This window comes from Eubalaena glacialis, chromosome 13, assembly GCF_028564815.1.
Source record: "Eubalaena glacialis isolate mEubGla1 chromosome 13, mEubGla1.1.hap2.+ XY, whole genome shotgun sequence".
Classification (NCBI taxonomy): Eukaryota; Metazoa; Chordata; class Mammalia; order Artiodactyla; family Balaenidae; genus Eubalaena; species Eubalaena glacialis.
Window position 1 is genome coordinate 74,488,182 of NC_083728.1, and position 19,273 is coordinate 74,507,454.

Sequence of the window (19,273 nt, forward strand, 5' to 3'; positions counted from 1 at the left end):
ATTTAGTTGTCATAGCCTCTTAGATTCCTCTGGTTCATTACAATTTCTCAGTCTTTCTTTGTTTTTCATGATGTTGACAATTTTGAGGAGTACTGGTCAGGTGTTTTGTAGAGTTCCCCTCAATTTGGGAATTACTGTATTTTAAATTCTAAAGGTCACATTTTTTTATAGGTTATAGCTCTCTAGTGAAGTTCTCCATATTGTCATCCTTTTTTTTTTTTTTCAAACCCTCTCAATCACAGTTATTTTAAAATCCAGTGTCTGGGTCACCTGTGGATCTGTCCTATTGCCTGTTTTTTCTTCTGGTCCTATTTCTTGGCATATTTGGAACTTTGGTTTGAATTCCAGTCATTTCATATGCCAAATCAAAGAGGTTTGGATGAAGTTATCTTCCTCCTCTGGTTCATTCCCAGTCCAATGATGGAGCCACTAGAGGTTTCCAGCTGTGAGGCTGAAGACTTCCTAGGGCCCTCCTCCTTGCAAGGTCCTGCACTCCAGATTTTGCTTCTCCAGCACCACAAGACTGCCAGAAACCGTCAGCAGATTTCTGTTTTGTGTCTCAACCTCTGTATTTGAATTGGCAAAGCCCCAAGGGAGAACCGATGCTTAGGGGAGACTGAGTCACTGAGAAGTTCGGTGACATTTAGGGCACATAGCACTGAGTGGCAGTGTTTATATTAAAACCCAGGATCTCTAGCTTTCTGACTGAGCTTCTCACCACCCAACTCTACTAATTTGGTAAGGACAGTGGCTTTAGATCAGATACAGGTCCTTGAAATGCAGGAGGTGCTGTGCTGGAGGAAGAGTTTAGTCCAATCCCCGAATCTTGGGGCAAATGAAGCAGAAGTTCTCAGAACGGTCTGTTCTTAAATCAGTAAAGACTTGCCTTTTCTGAACAGGTTGGATTCCTGCCTCCCAGAGAGAGGTGGCAAAGTGTGGAAGTGAAGAACTTAGGCTCTGGGGACGGGCAATACCGTGATGTGTATAAAGTGCACATAACATGTGCTCAATGAATGTTGTTGTCAGCATCGGCAGCATCATCGGCCAGAACAACCCAAATCACAAAACCTGTAAATTCTCTCTGGGCTTGAGGCCTTGGGATCCTCCCAAGGTGATAAGATTCATGGTCATTCTCTCCTTCAGCGAGTGTCTCACACTGTGCTGGGCTCTGGAGTCACCACCATCAGTAAGACAGGTACATGGATAATCACAGTAAAGGGTTACATGTCCTGCGCCAGACATCAGGACAAGGTGTTCTGAGAAACCACAGGAGGGGCACCGACCCATGCTGCCGTTGGAGCTCTACAGCGGTTTTAGGGCATGGAGAGAAGGGAACATCTCACTAATCCCTTATCAATTCATTCATTGATTCACCATCTACTACATGCCAGATGCTGTGCTGGGGCTGGGAATACAAAAGTGACCACAATAGAAAGACCTTCCTCTCTTGAAGCTTTTAACCTTGCAGGAAATCAGGGAATTATTCTGATTGAATAATCATGTACTGAGCACCTACAAAATACATGTCCCAGTTCTAGGCATTTAATGGGTTAGAGTAATAATAATGCCTAGGCTTTTGAGTATATAATAGGTTTGATCCCTTAGCATGCATTATAGCTCCTAAACCCTCCCAAGCTGGTGAGGTGGCATGATGACTGTTCTCATATTACAGATGAGGAAACTGAGGCTCACAGAGGTTAAGTAACTTTCCAAAGTCACACAACTAGAAAATGGCATCGCTTGGACTCAAATCCAGGTCTGCTCTTAGCCATGGTACTGTGCTCCTTCCAGAAATATTAAGAAGTCACAGTTCCTTCCCTTAAAGAGTTCTATCAAATATAATAGAACAAGTAAGGCAAGCAAACATATCCCTAAAGTATATTGTGCTGCTGAACATAAGAAAGCAATAATCCTGTTGGTAGGTCAGATGAAGTCAAGAAAGGCTTCTGAGAAGAGGCGGCATTAGAGATCTAACTGCCAGAATGAGCGAAGGGCCAAGGGAGGGAACTCACCAGGTAAAGGGTAGTGCACACTCTGGCCTCCGGGGGGAGTTGGAAACTCCTCTCTATGCCATGGCTGATGTGGGGATGTGGGTCAAGGCTAAGGACCTGGATGATGCTATTGGTTCATGAGCCTTGGCTAGAGGGCTGGTGGGGCTCAGAGAGATGAGGGGAAGCTTAATGACTTCATCATCATGATACACCCATAATATTCTTTCTTGGGCTTCTATTTGAGGCTTACTCTGTCTTCAGACCTCTCAGAGCTCCAGATAGCTGGAGTGGAGAGGAGTCTGGGCTTATCTCCTGCTTGGGACACTACTCTCTCTGAGTCACCAGGAAAACAAACAGGAGTAGGAGAAAGGAAGCAAAAGGAGCCCATCCAATTTCCAGTGATTCTAATGTGTATCTAGAGTTAAGAACTCTTGGTCCAGCCCAACTCACCAGGGCTGTTGATTGTACTTGTGATTTGGGGTGAAGGTCCTAGTGTAGTAGAGTGATTATCTGCCTGGCTCAGCCACTCTGCACGTATCCCTTGGGAAGTTGCTGTGGGACATGATTCTGGACACTAGATCGTGTCCGTCTCCTCCTACAGAGATGGGAACTTGGAGCAGCAAGCAGTCAAGTATGACTGGAGTTTGGGATACATGTGAGGAGGAAGTGGCAGGGAAGCCTGTAGAGTTATAGTGGGGAAAGGAACCAGTTATCACAGTGGACGCATTCTGGAGGGATCATAGGCATCTTTGGGCCCTGCTCCAGGGTCTCGCCAGGGTGTTATTATCTTCACGAAGGTGCCCAATTCATCTTGCTGCTCTCTTCTGGGCTGATGGCAATTTGGCTCGAGGTTAACCCACTCTCTAGCTCTCTCTTTTGTTTTCTTTAATTTATTGAGATGAAATTCATGTAACATTAACTTGACCATTTTAGAGTGAGCAACTCAGGGGCATTTAGTACATTCACTGTGTGTACAACCACCACCTCTATCCAGTTCCAAAGCATTCCCATCGCTCCAAAATGAAACCCCGTACCCATTAAGCGGTTATTCCCCATTCCCTTCTGCCCTCAACCCCTGGCAACCATCGATCTGCTTTCTTGAACTCTCTCTTTTTAAGACTGTTTAAAAACTAAACTGTTTGGTACCTCAAGTATCTTTAACTCTAAAGAAGAGGATAATCATGTAATGCTCGGTCATCTAGATCAGGGCTGGTTGTCACAACATCTAAACACTTCTATATCAGTTTGCAAATAATCAATAACCTGCGTGCCCTCTGCCTCCTTGGCCTCCTTGGTCTCCTCTCCAGGACCCCTTGGACCTGATCCAGCAGTGAAAAGGCTAACGTCTGGTCCGGGGGGCAGAATTCAGATCCACTCCAGGGCTTTGGCTATGCCCATTCTGCTGGGTAGCACTGCTTGCTCAGTATTTGCCTGTCAGCCCTGTGGTGGAGGGTAGGGTTGGAATTCTTCTAGATGTAAGAGCCTCTCCTAATCCAAAGACTGCTTTCCATTGCTCACCTTTTTGCATTCTACCTGCCTTCAACCGGTTTACCACTTTTTACATGTCTTAGTCTAAAGTTCAGTATTTTCCCCCTATTATTTTTAAAATACTTTTCTGAATGATGTGCTGTCTGCACCTAAAATGTGCCCAACACACCTTCTGAGGTGGTGGAAGGATGCTGTTTTGGGGAGAAATATGTTGATCTCCCCTTGAAGGAACCCAAGACATCTGAAGGTGGCTTTTGCTCGTTCATTATAGAAGGGCAAGCGCTATGTTTAAGACAGACTTGGAAGCTGCTGCCACAGAACATATGAGCACAGTTGTGGATTCAATAAGAGGCACACTCAGAGGGGAAAGGTCTGACCTGCCTCGGTTTTCAGCAGCAGTGTGATGTCACAGTTAAGGGTGCAGTTTTTAGAGCCAGACAGCCTGAGTTCAAATCCCACCTTTACTGTTAACCAGCTATGTGACCTTGAAAAAGACATTTAACTTCCTCAGCTCTCAGTTTCCACATCAGTAAAATGGGGAGAACAGTAATATACACGCCATAAGATTTCCATGCGGATTACATGAGATAGAACATGTACAGCACTTAGTGCTTGGCTCATAGTAAGAGCTCGTTTGCCACTAGCTATTAGGATTTAATCTTGATTTCTATCATATTTTGGAATATATCATTTTTGGCTTCCTAAAAAAGAAAAAAAAAGAGCATGGACTTAAAATCAGTAGGCAATGGTGAGTCACTGAGGATTTTTTGAGAGTGGGAATGACACAATAAGATCTTTGCTTTAAGAAGATTAATTTGTCTGCAGCTCACAGGCTGACCTGGAAGGAAGACAGGGTGAAGGGCGGCTGATGCGGCGGTCTGAGCTGTGCTTACAGTATGGCAGCCACTAGTCACACGTGGCTACTTACATTTAAATTGATGAAAATTAAGTGAAATGTACTCAATAGCCATATGTGGCTAGTGGCTGCTACGTGGGACAGCAAACACTTCCATCCTCCCAGGGATTTCTGTTGGATGGTGCTGGTCGAGAGCAGTGGTTCTCACGCCTGAGTTTGCAGCGGAATAACCTAGAGGGCGCATTAGAGTCCAGATTGTTGGGCTCCCCTCCCCTTCCCATCAGTTTCCAACTCAGGAGGTCGGGGGGGGGGGGGGTGGGGGGGGTGGGAGAGGCCTGGGAATTTGCATTTCCATCAAGTCCCCAGGAGATGCTGATGCTTCTGGTCTGGGACACCCTCGCTTTCCCCCTTGGAGAACCCTCTCTCTGGAACACCGCTTTTCAGTTCCTGGTGTGAGGGGAGAAGGGGAGTTGTTTTGCGCTTGTTGACAGTCGTATGAGTCTTGTTTATATGTCCCAGCTAAGCCTGTTTGGGATTTGGACTCTGTCTCTTCCCGAGGCAGGAGACAGGCAGGCGGCGGTGCTCCTGGGGGTCTGTTTCGTGAAGGGAGGTGTATAGGAGCCTTGGCTGAAGGAAGAGAAAGTGGAGCTCACTGGGAGTCTGGAGAACAGGGGGACTGATCAGGTAGTGAAGAGTGATCTCTGCTGCCTCCTGTGCTCTGCCTGCCAGCCTGGAGCTCTGCTTTTGATGTCTGATGGAGAGGATGGTAGAGACAGACGCTTTCACAACTGAACAGCCGAGAACGTGCTGCCTCTGTCCCTGGGTCCTACCCGACAACTTTCTCCCTGAGGCATGAATGACTCAAGTCTAGCTGCACGGTTGGGGGGGTGGGGGAGGGGAAGGGCCTTGGGGTATAAATGACAGAATTCAATGAAGTGCGAAGTGGGAGAAGCACATCACTTAAAACCTCAACATATTACCCGCCGCAAGTGTGCCTCAGACTTGTGGTTTGAGCTGCAGAAAGAAACATCGTAGAGCTTGTTCTCAGCCAGAGGACAGCATCTGCTGATGGGCAGGGTCCCCGAAATGTTCACCTGAGTCTGAGCTGAGCTTGGGGTATCAGGCAGAGACGTAGTGTGGGGCTGTGATAGACCAGAAGCAAGAAAATTCTCCCCACGCCAGCTCTGTGCCCTTTTCTAGATGGTCATTTGATGTGCATGAGTGTCTGAGGGCAACTAGGACATTCTTCCAGATTATGCTCCATGCCAGCTGACAAGTAGCTGTGACCCTCCTAAGGTGGCTCTCCCTGCTGTCCCAGCTGCTCTCCAGATCCTCCCTGGACCTCCCCACAGCCCAGCAACTAAAGTTCACACCTGGGCATCTCGAGGGGCCTTCAAGACCCTGTTTTAATTCTGAGGATGGCATCAGTACTGTTTAGTTGGTACTTGGGTTATGGCATTTGGAAATATTTTGAATATAATGTGTGTGTGTCTGTGTGTGTGTGTGTGTTTACGTACAGTGGTGAAGAGTGGGGGAAGGTGGGGAGGATTTAGTAGGTGCTACAATGACCTTGAGATATGAATAGTTTGGTAAAATTATAATAAAAAGAAAGTGGGAAGGATGCCTGTTTCCTACAGGCTGGTTAAGACCCATTGCTTTAATCATCCATCCATCCATTTAGGATAAATGGGTCCAGCAGGAAAATTATCCCTCTTTTAGTGCTTCTGTGCCATTGAGGATGTTTGACAGTACGTAAGGGGGAATATTCCTCTGTTGGGACTTCTCTGAACAGATGTTTTCTTCCCTCATCATCCCCAAATGACAGTAGAAGAAACAGAAAACTTATCTTCAAATGACAGCCCTTTCCTCTGACTGCCTGGGGAACATGGCATGAGAATTTGGCTGTCGGGTTTTAAAAAATCCGTTGGGTCCCATGATTCAGTGATGTGGTTAATGTAAATAGGACTCTTCTATCAAACCGGGGCGCCCATTGAAGAAATGAGAAAATATGCACTGGTTCTCTAGAGAAGGGAGGTTAAGCCTGCCTTCCTCAGAGCTGGAAGGCTTTTGTCCCGAGCCTCTGGAAATTAAACCCATCACTTAGAGAGCAGATTGTGGGGCTTCTGGCCATTGCTACTTGGGCTGCGCAAAGCCGCCGACGGACAGTTTTGATTGAATGTCGAAATTAAGCTGCCGAGTAGTGACTCTGCAGCTCCAGGGACCCCATGTTAGTATTTATGTCACATCTTTAGAAATAATCACATTGTGAAGCAGCGCCCAAAGCCATGTCAGCAGCCACTGCAGCTCAGGGTTTGGACGCCACCCGCCCGGTGCCTCTGCTGCATTTGCTCAGCACGGGTTGGTGGGGGGTGGGGTGGTGGGCCAGGCACACCGTCGGTGTTCCTGTCCTGAGGATGCAGGCAGAGAAGCTGTAAGCCTCGTCTCTCTTTGTTTTCTCTCAACTTGAGGCATGAGGTGGTCTCCAAAACAAGAAATAAAGCTAGCTTATTGGGTGCCTTACTCACAAACCATCTGTCCTAGGCATAAGGAAAGACCCCCAGGGCCGGCCTGAGGGGAACAGATGTTCATAGGGACAGGGTTTATTCTTGTTTTTCCAAGCTGGTCTGAAGAGCGCCTCGTCTATCTACATGAATCCCTGCACACTCTCCCCGCATCGCCAGGGGGACCCGGTGACATTGCCAACACCATTGGGGAGTGCCAGGCACTAAGAGGCTGCGCTTGTGAGATCTCAAAGGGTGACTAACCCAGATCCTCTCCGGGGAGTGGAGTGGTCTCTGGACCTCTAGGGATTGAGGCTGTATAGAGTCATAGCAGGTGCAGAGCAACCCTGGGAACTGCAAGACCCTGAGTGACCAGGGAAACCTCTGTAGAAAATAGATGACCCTAAACTGGGTTCAGTGGATTATAGAATGCCCAGCTTTCCAAGTTTCTGGCTCTAAGAAGAAACCAGTTACAGAGCATGAAAGTTGCATGGTTTTGACAGTGATGTACAGACTCCGAGCTTGGGGGAATCAGCTGACTGGATCTTGGGGCGTCCAAGTTGTATCCAATTCAAGTTTGTTGAGCGTAATTGTGCACAAGACTGGCCTCCCATTAAGCAAAGAATTTTTTCTCCCAGATTTAGGGTAACTTTTTAATTTTTTTAAATTATTTTTTTAAAATAAATTTATTTATTTTATTTATTTTTGGCTGCGTTGGGTCTTCGTTGCTGCACACGGGCTTTCTCTAGTTGCGGCGAGCGGGGGCTACTCTTCATTGCAGTGCGCGGGCTTCTCATTGCGGTGGCTTCTCTTGTTTCGGAGCACGGGCTCTAGGCGCGTGGGCTTCAGTAGTTGTGGTGCACGGGTTTAGTTGCTCCGCGGCATGTGGGATCTTCCCAGACCAGGGCTTGAACCTGTGTCCCCTGAGTTGGCAGGCGGATTCTTAACCACTGTGCCACCAGGGAAGCCCTAGAGTAACTTTTTTAAATTAAAAAAGTAATTCATGCTCAACTGAGACCATATATTTAACTTCTCCTTCTTCTAAATTCCCACTGAATGACTAAGAGATTAAAAAAGGGAAAAATTTATCAGGGCTGCAAACCAGAAAGTGTCAATCTCTTGCCAGAACCACTGAAGAATTTCTCTAAGATAACAGTTGAGACAATACAAGCTAATTTTGTCTTCTCTTTTCCAACATCTAAGCCTCTTAATATTTTTCTTTTATGTAATTGTATTGGTTGGTACTTCCAGAATGATGTTAAATTATAGTGGTGATGGTAGGCATTTTTAATTTGATTGCGGCCTTAAGGGAACTAGAAATGCCTCTAGAGTTTCACCAGTAAGCATGATGAAAACCTTTGATACATTTATTATACCAAGAAAAATATGTATCTCTTCCTATTTTTCTAAGGGTTAAAAGAAAGAATGATTATTAAATTTTGTCACTTGTCTTTTTTGTCATTTTTTGAGATAATTACATGTTTTTTCTCCTTTGACCTAGTTTTATAGTGAATAATATTAATAGATTTTCTAAAACTATGAAGGGTTTTGTTTAGAGAGCATGTAATCAGACTTGAGGTTTTGAAAGATCCCTTTGATGTAGGGGCGTGGAGGAAGCGCAGAAAGGAGAAAGACTGTAGGCGAGAAACCAGCTAGGAGAGAAAAAAGGAATGCGCAAACAACAGCCATGTGCAAATGCTGTTTACCCATCACTCATTACCTGCCAAGGACAATACCAGGCACTTTACAGGCTTCAGATATAACTTAGTAATCACATAACCCTATGACACAATTATTATTGTTAAGGTGGTAACAGTGTGGATAGTAAGAAGGGCTCAGGTACATAAAATGATAAAGAGGTAGAATGAATAGTACACAGTCAAAGATTTTACCGAGGGGAGGCGACCAAGGTGATTTCCAGATTTCTCACCACAGTTGGGTGAATGGTTAAGCACTCATCAAGGATGGCATTGAAAGAGGGGGAGCACATATGCTCTGTTCTGTATGCTGGTAGGTAGGTGGGGGATGGAGGATAATGACAGGGAGGGAGTATTCTTTTTTTTTTAGAAAAGAATGTTTAAAAAACTTCATTTTCATTTCTTACTTTTCAGTGGTTCACATGAAAGTTTTCTCTCTTTTTTAACATCTTTATTGGAGTATAATTGCTTTACAATGGGGTGTTAGTTTCTGCTTTATAACTAAGTGAATCAGCTATACATATATCCCCATATCCCCTCCTTCTTGCATCTCCCTCCCACCCTCCCTATCCCACCCCTCTAGGTGGTCACAAAGCACCGAGCTGATCTCCCTGTGCTATGTGGCTGCTTCCCACTAGCTAGCTAGCTATTTTACATTTGGTAGTGTATATATGTCTATGCCACTCTCTCACTTCGTCCCAGCTTACCCTTCCCCCTCCCTATGTCCTCAAGTCCATTCTCTATGTCTGCGTCTTTATTCCTGTCCTGCCCCTAGGTTCTTCAGAACCTTTTTTTTTTTTTTTTAGATTCCATATATATGTGTTAGCATACGGTATTTGTTTTTCTCTTTCTGACTTACTTCATGAGAGTGAGTATTCTTGGACATGCTTTGGGTTGATATACTTACGGGATATCCAGTACCAGATATATGGTAGACAGTTCTGTGTTCTGTTATAAAGCTCAGTAAAGAGCTTTTAGGTAGAAATTAAAATCATGGGAGTAGGGCCCCTGGAAAAATGTGGAAATTAAAAAGCAAACTTCTATTTAATCTATGGTTCAAAGAGGAAATCTCAAGGAAAATTAGAAAATATGTTGAACCCATGAAAGAAAATGAAAATGCAACACATCAAAATTTGTGGAATCCAGATAAAGAAGTGCTTGAAATGAAATTTATATTGTGGAATTCTACCAGACATTTAAAAAAGAAATGACACTGATTCTTCTAGAAAACAAAAGAGTAGAGAACACTTCCTAACTTATTTTATGAGGCTAGCATTACCCTGATACCAAAGTCAGACAAAAACAGTACAAGAAAACTAAAATTATCCCTTATGACCATAAATACAAAAATCTTCAACAAAATATTAGGAAATCAAATCCAGAAATATGTAAAAAGAATAATACACCCCAACCAAGTAAATTTTATCCTGGGAATGCAAGGCTGGTTCAATAATTAAAAAATCAATTAATGTATTCCACCATGTTAATAATCTAAAGAAAGAAAAAGCACTTGACAAGATTTAATATCCATTTATGATAAAAGTTCTCAGCATAGTAGAAATAGAAGGAAACTTTCTTGATGTTATAAAAGACATCTAGAGAAAAATCTACAAGATACTTAATAATGAAAGACAGCATGCTTTCCCCCTAAGCTATGAAACAAGACAAGGATGTCCACCCTCACCTACTCTATTCAGCATCATACTGGAAGATCTTGCTGGTGTAGTAAGAGAATAAAAATAAACAAAAGATTGGAAAAACAGGTTGAGAAATACAGATTGGAAGGGAAAAAACAAACTGTCTCTGTACATAGAAAACAATGGTCTGTGTAGAAAATCCAAAAGAATCTACCAAAAAACCTCCAAGAACTAATGAGTTAAATTGCAAGATATAAGGTGAACACACAAAAATCAATTGTATTTTTATATATCAACAGTTAACAATTAGAAACTAAAATTTTTAAAATACCATTTACAATAACTTCAAAACAAATGAAATATTTTGTTATAAATCTAACAAAACATGTCTAGGATCTGTATGCTGAAAATTATAAAACACTGCAAGAAATCAAAGAATACCTAAATATATGAAAAGACATACCATGTTTGAAGACTCAGCATACAGTAAAGTTGTCAGTTCTTCAGATTGATCTGTAGACTTAATGAATTTCCAATCAAAATCTCAGCAGGATTTTTTTTATTGATATGGACAAGGTGATTCTAAAATTTAATGGAAAGGCCAAAGAACTAGAAGGGCCAAAACAATTTTTAAGGTGAAGAATCAAGTTGGCAGAATCATAGTACTCAATCTTAAGACTTACTATATAAAGCTTCAGTAATCAGGCAGTGTGATTTTGGTAAAGGGATAGATACATAAATGACTGGAACAGAATAGAGAGTCTAGATATATACCCACACAAATATGGCCCATTGATTTTTTTTTTAAAGTATAAAAACAAAGAAATGGAAAGACTATCCAGTCTTTCAGCAAGTGATGTTGGAAAGATTGGGCATCCATATGCAAACAAAATGAGCCTGAACTAATACTTCATACCTTATATAAGAATAACTCAAAATGGATTATAGATCTGAATGTAAAATATAAAGGTATAAAACTAGAAAACAGGAGAAAATTTTTATGACCTGGAGTTAAACAAAGAATTCTCAAACAGGGCACTAAAAACATGACTCATAAAAGAAAAAAATGATTATTTGGACCTTATTAAAATTTTAAAAAAGTATGCTCTGCAAAAGACACTGTTATAGAATGAAAAGACAAGCTACAAACTGGAAGAAAATATTTGCAAATCACACATCTGACAAAGGACCTGAATCCAGAGTAAAGAACTCTCAGAGTCATAAGTATGAAAACAACCCCACGAAAAAGATGGTCCAAAGACTCGAACAAACACACCACCAAAGACGATATAAGCATGGCAAATTCATTCGCAAGAAGATATTCAGTATCACTAGAAATTAGGGAAATACAAATTAAAGCCACAATGAAATACCACTATACACGTATTAGAATGGCTAAAATGATAACGATAATAAATACTGTGAATACAGTGTGCTGGCAGGATGCAGAGTGAGAGGAACTTTCCTTCATGGCTAGTGGGAATGCAGAATGGTACAGTCACTCTGGAAAACCTTTTCACGTATATATATGTATGTATGTATGTATACATACACTTGCCATATGACTTAATGATCTGACTCCTAGGAATTTACCCTAGAGAAATGAAACTTTATGTTCACACAAAAACATAGAATAGTTGCACAGCTCTATCATAATCAACAAAAACTAGAGACCACTCAAATGTCCTTGAACAGGTGAATGGATAAACTAACTGTAGTACATCCATACAGTGGAATATTCCTCATCAGTAGAAGGGAATTAACTATTCATACATACAACTTGGCTCACTCTCAAAGGAATTTTGCTGAGTTAGAGAAGCCAATCTCAGAAGGTTTCACACTGTATGATTCCATGGATATACCGTTCTTAAAAAGATAAAACTGTAGTAAATGAGAAATAGATCATCGATTGCTAGGGACTGAGGGAGGGGGGAGTTTGTAACTACGAAGCGGCAGCACAAGGGATTTTTTCTGGAATGATAGAATTGTTCTGTATCCTGGTAGTGTGGTGGTTACATGAATCTATACATGTGTTAAAATTCAGAAAACTATACACCAAAATAAAAAAAGTCAGTATTACTCTATGCTGTATTTAATTTAAAAAATTAAATGCCATAGGCGGAAAATAAACAGATAAAAGATAAGGAGAGGAAAGGAGTGTGGGAGGGAGAGAGGAAGAGAGAGAGAGACTGAGAGCAGGGGAGGACAGAATGTAAGGCAATAGACTGAGATGAAAGAGGAGCTGGCTCCGGGGAAGGTGTAAGCAAGAAGGATCTCATGTTATGATAATAAAAAGTAATGTAAAATACTAAGTGCAGAGCTTCAAAACAATATACATAGTATGATTTCATTTTTTTGGACTGTTGTTTCTCTCCATATACGAACATGATTGTGAAGACTGATATGAAATCAGCCTGTTTTATGAAAGTGTAAGAAACAGTGGTAAACATTTAGTTAAACATTAATAAAGCTCTCATTTTATGCTAAAAAAAAAGTAATGTAAAAAATAAAGTAAATTAAAATGCATAGAAACAGTAAATAGAGGAATGCCGACTGCAGAAAATACAATCAGTAATATGGAAACAAGCTTAAGGAGTACTTCCAGGTGGCAGGGAAAAGGGACAAAGAAATGACTACAATCATGAAAAAAAAAAAAAGATGTAGAGGACAAACAGCATTGATCCACAGGTAAATGGAATCAGATGTTCCTGGAGAAAAGACCAGCTAAATGGAAAAACACCTATATTGAGAGTAGAGTTCAAGACAAACAAATAATAAACTGCATAAAAAGAATTTTTAAAGAATGAAACATAAAATCCAAGACCAAAAAATAGTCATGAATCTCAAGTAACACAGGGTCAAAATACAGAAAAGCAAAAACTGCTAGAAATGAAAGGAGGAATTTATAGAAATACCATCACAGGAGGGTTTTAAAACATACTTTGTCAGTCTTTGACAGATAAAACAGATAAAAAAATATGGATATAGATAACTTAAATAATATAATTAAAGTGAGTGTCAAATACCTCTATCTTGAAGCCTGAACCCTTCCATAAGAGAAACACCTTTTCCCCTAGTATGCACAAAATTGGTGATATGTTAGCTTGCAATGCAAACCTTATTAAATTCTTCACAAAATGCCCCAGAAGTGGCTCAGCCCACATTTTCTGATGAAAACATAATAGAACTAGAAATTCATGACACAAACATAATACAGAAGATCCTCAGATGAACGGGATGGAGCGGGAATCAGGTGGGAGCCTTAAAATGATGAGGTCTTGAAATTGCTTCTGTCGAGAATGAGAGGGGGGTTAACTAGGCACACCCAGTAGGGTTGACAGGTGGTGTGGAGGGCCACGCTGTGATTGGAGATCCTGAGTGGGTCATGCATCAAGCCCCCACTTTCTCCAGGGACACTCTCTAAGCCATATATCACTGATGGTCTGAGGTATGCAGACAGGATGTTGTTGAAAAGACAAAATATTTAAGCCTGTGGCCAGAAGTGATTGGAGGGCTTACCATATTGGTAGGATTAGGAAAAAAGTAATAACTCAGGCGCACACTGATGGACCAGAGGAAAGGAAAGAGTTGAGGGATCTGAGGGTTTGATGAGGTTTAAAAAAAAAATTGGTGTAAAGGGAGCAGGGTATTAAAAGGATAAAAGTTTTTTGGGGAGTTCAGAGGAAGAGCCATTCCAGGTGAGGCTCCAGGTGGCTGGATTGAGATGGAGAGGAAGCCATAATACAAGAAGGAAGGGATCTATCACATTTGGCTTCAGATCATCTGTCATTCTCTGACTACCTCCTCTAGGTTCATTTATATGAAAATCACATTGGAGAGATGCTCTTTTAACCTTGAAATGGATCTTAATAGTTATATAATTTGATCTAAATTCTCTCAAAGGAGAAAGGAAATCAACGTTTGTTGAACCTCTGCCATGTGCTTTACACTATACTTCAACACCATTATCCTCTATAATTAGGGGAACCATATAATTTATTGTCCGAACTGGACTCTCTTGAGAGTAAAAGGACAACAGATAGAGACTGAGGCTGTTCTGGGTAAACTGGCATGGATGACCGTCCTATAATTATCACACATCCCTTTGAGTTGTATGTGATTTTATCAGCATTTCGGAGACGGGGAACTCAGGCTCAGAGAAGTCTTTTTACTAAGGGCACCCAGTTAGTGAGAGTAAAGGCAGAGGCAGGATTCAGACCTGAAGGTGTGTGTGACTCCAGAGTCTAACTATTGCTAATTTGGTTCCTGATTCACCTGCATTAGCTCCCCCATCATCGTTTCATTTGCCTTGGCTTGACAGGCTCTCTTCCAGACACACACTGTGACGGTCCCAGCTGGAAGTCTGTCTCAACAGAAATAAATGGATGTGTGATAACTGTACCATTGCCAGCAGTGACGGGAAGCCAGCTGTTCTAGGAGCCTTTGGCCACGATGTGCTTGGGATGCCTTAGATGCTGCATGTGGGCTGCCCAAAGACCCCAGGTTTGCTTACTTTGTAATCAGATTCCATCAGATGAGGCCAGGGATGGCCAGTTAAGATGACTGGAAGGGGATTCTGATGGATCCATGGCTCCCAAAAGCTGTAGCATCAGAGAACCTTGAGGTTAGAAGAAGTAATAAGTGAACAGGAATCAAAAGGATGCGGATCTGGGAGTAGAGGGCTGAAGAAGCTTCCAACTTAAGAAGGTGTAGCAGGGCAGTGTGGAGGGATTTGGGGTTAACCAAAGGTCCAGTGAACTGTCGTCCATCAGGAGGTCACTGGAATGGAAGGAGGGGGGTGCAGAGCAGGAGAGCTAAAATAGGTGGATGGTTCTGAAATTTTTCACCTGTTTAGTCTCTTTCCTCCAACCCTGCTTTGATCCTGGGATAGGTGCTGGGGGCATCCAGTTGATCTTAATGAGGTCATTCTGGGTCTGTGCATTGTTCACCAAGGGCTCAGGGATTCAAACCATGATCTTTGCAGATCAGTTCCTCTAAAAAGTCTCTGGGGAACAGGGTGCTGGTCTCTGAAGGCCAGAACAATGGATTCTTGGAGGCTGTAGATGCACCACAACTGAATTGTTTTTTAAACTAAGTTTTAATAACACAGTTAATACAAGAATGCATTCTCTTTGTAATAAATTCAGAATGTGACAGTTAAGGCTAAAGTCTCTTTTGCCCACAACCCCCAAACCAGATTCCTTTACCTCTTCCACAGATGTAACCGTTACTTCAAGCCAATTTTGGGTTTATCCCTCCAGACTCTTTTCTATATATTTACACTCATATATGACCTTGTAGAAAATTTATTTTATTGTACTTGTCTCTTGACGATTTGGAGGGCCTTGTTTATTAAAACTTTTTATTTTGACATAATCTCAAAGTTACAGAAAAATTGCAAGAACAGTACAAGGAATATCTGTATGCTCTTCACCTGATTTGATCTACCACTTGTTCATATCTTGCTACATTTGGTTTATCATTCTCTCTATTAAATATTTTTATATGTGTGTATATTTTTTCCGAGCCGTCTGAGAATAGGTTGGAGTCGTGGTTCTCATTTGCCCCTAAATACTTCAGTGTGTATTTCCCAAGAACAAGGATATTCTCTTGCATATGTACAGTTATCCAACTCAGGAAATGTAACATTGATCCAATGCTATTATCTAATTCACAGTCCCGATCCAGAGTTCATCAATTGAACCACTGATGTCCTCAGACCTTTTTCTTAAATAAAGAAGCATTATACTGTAATTGTCTATCTTCATCTTGCTATTTTCTTCAACATGTTAGTGCATGTAGATAGCCCAGTGTTATTGACATGTACATAGTATTTCACAGTGTGAATATGCTGTAGATTATTTACCCCTTCCCCTGTTGATGGGCACTCAGATTATTTCCTACTTTTTGTCATTGCAAACATCCTCAAACATAACTTAATGTTGGTGGGTGTTGCTTTGAATAACTGTTCTGAGGACATGTAGTGAGGACAAATGAGGACTCGTGATGTTGAAGAAAGTACCTTCAAAAGGAGTTAATAAAGAGAAGCTCCTGGTTCACACAGTGTAGGATAATGGCTATAAAGCAACACAGTTATTCAGACTTTCCAATAGTTGGTTCAAAAAAAAAGACTAGGAAAGTTCTTGGTGAAGAACGATTCTTAGGAAAATAGTTAAGAGTAGTGCTATCTTTTATGGATTCAGCACTGTGTTAGGTAACTTGCACCAGAATGCAGAGGCCTCATTTGCTCTGAGGGCCCTTTGATGCAAACAGCCAGATCTTACCCCCCAGCCAGCTTCACTTCCAAGGCAAGCAATGTTCTCTTGATCGGGACACTTTTCTCCTGTGCACTTAGCAGACTTCCACCAGGGGGGGAAGGTTGCTATTTCTGCTTTGTGTGAAGCATTTTGTACCATCTGGGCTGGCTGAATTTCAACAAAGATAGTAAAGAAACATTTATCAAGAAAAATCAAAGTCAGTCTCGCCAAGTGTGGTCTAGAGAGATTTGCTTTCTCGATACATATGCAGCTCTCTTGCTGCTGGGAAACATGACTGTACTTTGAAAAGCTTCAGGAGGGACAGGCCTTTGGATCTTAGCCTGCAGCTACTGTCAACTGCTCATGATACAGTGGCTTTAGGAGCCAGAGCTCTTGGAGATATGCATGCCAACAGTCCCAGAATCAATTCTGTTCCGTACCTTTCCACAGAAATTTTTGGCCCCTTTGGTAGAGGAGAGACCCAAAAGGACAGAAGTAGAAGAAAGGGTTCTATAAGGGTTGGGGGAAAGATGGAGTCATGCCTCAGTTAGGAATGTTTGGTTCAGGGGAAGTAGATGCCCAGGGAGAGGTCATTCTTAAACCATTAGTTATGAGATTGGCTCAAGAATACAACATACACTTGTCCTGCAAAGAGCACTCTGAAAGAGCTGTGAGGTTGCAAACTTACAATAGAGGGATGTCCTGGTGATTGTCCTGTGGTGTCAGTTCATAAGACAGGGGAGGGAGTGTGGTCTTTGAAGAAAGACGAGCTATTTCCACTTGCATATGTGTTGCCAATCAACCAGACAGACAAGTTTCTCGCACTTCAGAGCGTCTCCAACCATGTTTTTATGCAACTCCCTAGAGTGATAGATGTGTCATTCCAAGATCCCAGCCTAGAAACTGGCACATGCTGTTTTCCTTGGAAGGCTCAATAAATGAAAGTAACAGTTGGAGATTGTATTCCATGGGGGAAATGCATGGGGATATTAAGAAATTATATCATCTTGGAAAGTTTTACCTAATGTGTGCTCTGTGGTCTAGCAGCATCAGCATCACCTGGGAACTTGTTAGAGAAACAAATGAGCAGGTGTCACTCCAGACTTACTGAATCAGAATCTATCTGTGGGAGTGGGTCCCAGGAATACGTGTCTCACAAGTCCTCCGGGTGACCCTCATCCACGCTAAGGGTTGAGAAGCATTCCTCTAGAAGGGTTCAAATGGAAGAGTCGGATGCATTATTCTCAAGAAGGAAAACCACAAGTGGTTCTGTTTAATATCAGTCTGTTTGGAAATGGTTAAGTCTTCATAATAAAAATAGACAAACGTGGTAAAAGGGGCACTGAATGTGAATTTTAATAACAGTGAAATAGCAATAATATAGCTAGCATTTATTGACTATTCCCTAGGTGCCAGGTTCTGTGCTAAACGTGTATATTCCTTGTCTGACTGTACTCTTATAATAACCCAATGAGGTATGTATTATCTCCATTTCACTGATCAAGAATTTGAGGTTTAAAAATGTGAAATACCTGCTAGGCAAGATGCAGACCCTGGCATGTTATAGCCCTGTATCCACTACACTATATGACCTGGCTACTGTCTCATTAGAAATCAACTATACTTTGAATAAATTTGGTTTTATATATTCCTTGGGGACAGGATCAACATCTTATGTTGGCCCCCCTGTCACCAGTACCTAGCAGAATGCCTAACACATTAGGGACCTGCTTATTGAGCTTAACCAAATCAAAGAGGAAAAATTCTTGCTTTTGGTGCAAAAATGAGATAAAACTTGCAAGCTGAGATGGAACATGAATTCAACCTGTGGATAAACGGAAGAAAGGGCCATGTACTAGAGTGCAGAACAGTGTCAATGCAGAATAAGTTACAACTTGCGTCCCGGGGTCCCTTGTCACTCCTCAGACAGTCCACCCAGCCCTTTCCTCATTTCATTTATTCAGTCTCAACCCTTTACTAGCTATATGATCTTAGGCAAGTCAGCCTCCCCTGACTCCCATCCCTAGCAGTGGTTAGCTGCTTGCATGTAGGAAAATAAAGGGAAAATATTTGAATTTAACTAAGGCTGTGTTTGTCAGATAAAATGGAAAGAAAGAGGAGTAAGGGAGTTGACAGTAATTTCAGGGAGTGATTATAATGCACCCAAAACTCTAAACTGGGGGTGAATGGAGTAAAGGCAAGAGGGAATGGGGAGAAAGAGAAAATATATTGTGTTCAATAGACTGATTGGTGATGAAAGGCCTGTAGCAGTGGGGTACTAGAGTTAATGAACTGGAAAATGGGAAGTGGCATAAGATCGTGGGGTACATGAAACTGAGTTTAAGAAAGTAGTGTAATTGCTGGATGATAAGCACCAGGGAGGAGGTGATGGGGGTGGAAGCAAAGGTTGCAGGGAATGGGGGATGCTTTACCCCTACATTTCTGTTTCTGTTATCTTATTACACTTATGAAATACTTAGAAAAGATGTTGAATGATGGCTGTGGTAATGGGTATCTTTGTCTTATTCCTGACTTTAATGGGATGGCATTTATCGTTAACTTTGGTGTCTATTATTTCAGATATCCTTTATCCTGTGAAGAAAATTTCCTGTTACGTCTAGCTAATTGCAATGATCCTATGGTTTTCTCCTTTGACCTATAAATATGATGAATATTTTAATAATAGATTTCTAAGGTTGAACCATCTTTGCATTCCTGGTAGGAGTCATTATTTATTAGCCTTCTAGCAGATAGTTTGATTGAGTCTGCTAATACATTACTTCCCGGGGCCGTCTACATTACTGGTTTTGAACTGACTCCTAATTAACTTCTTCCCATTTCTCCAG

The 19,273-nt window shown here is 41.8% G+C and overlaps 1 protein-coding gene across 2 annotated transcripts in view; it reads left to right on the plus strand.

The window, feature by feature from the left end:
* The window catches only part of PRKCB (protein kinase C beta), a 310,014-nt gene that overhangs the window by 194,941 nt on the left and 95,800 nt on the right, over positions 1–19,273 (plus strand). The window lies entirely within an intron of this gene.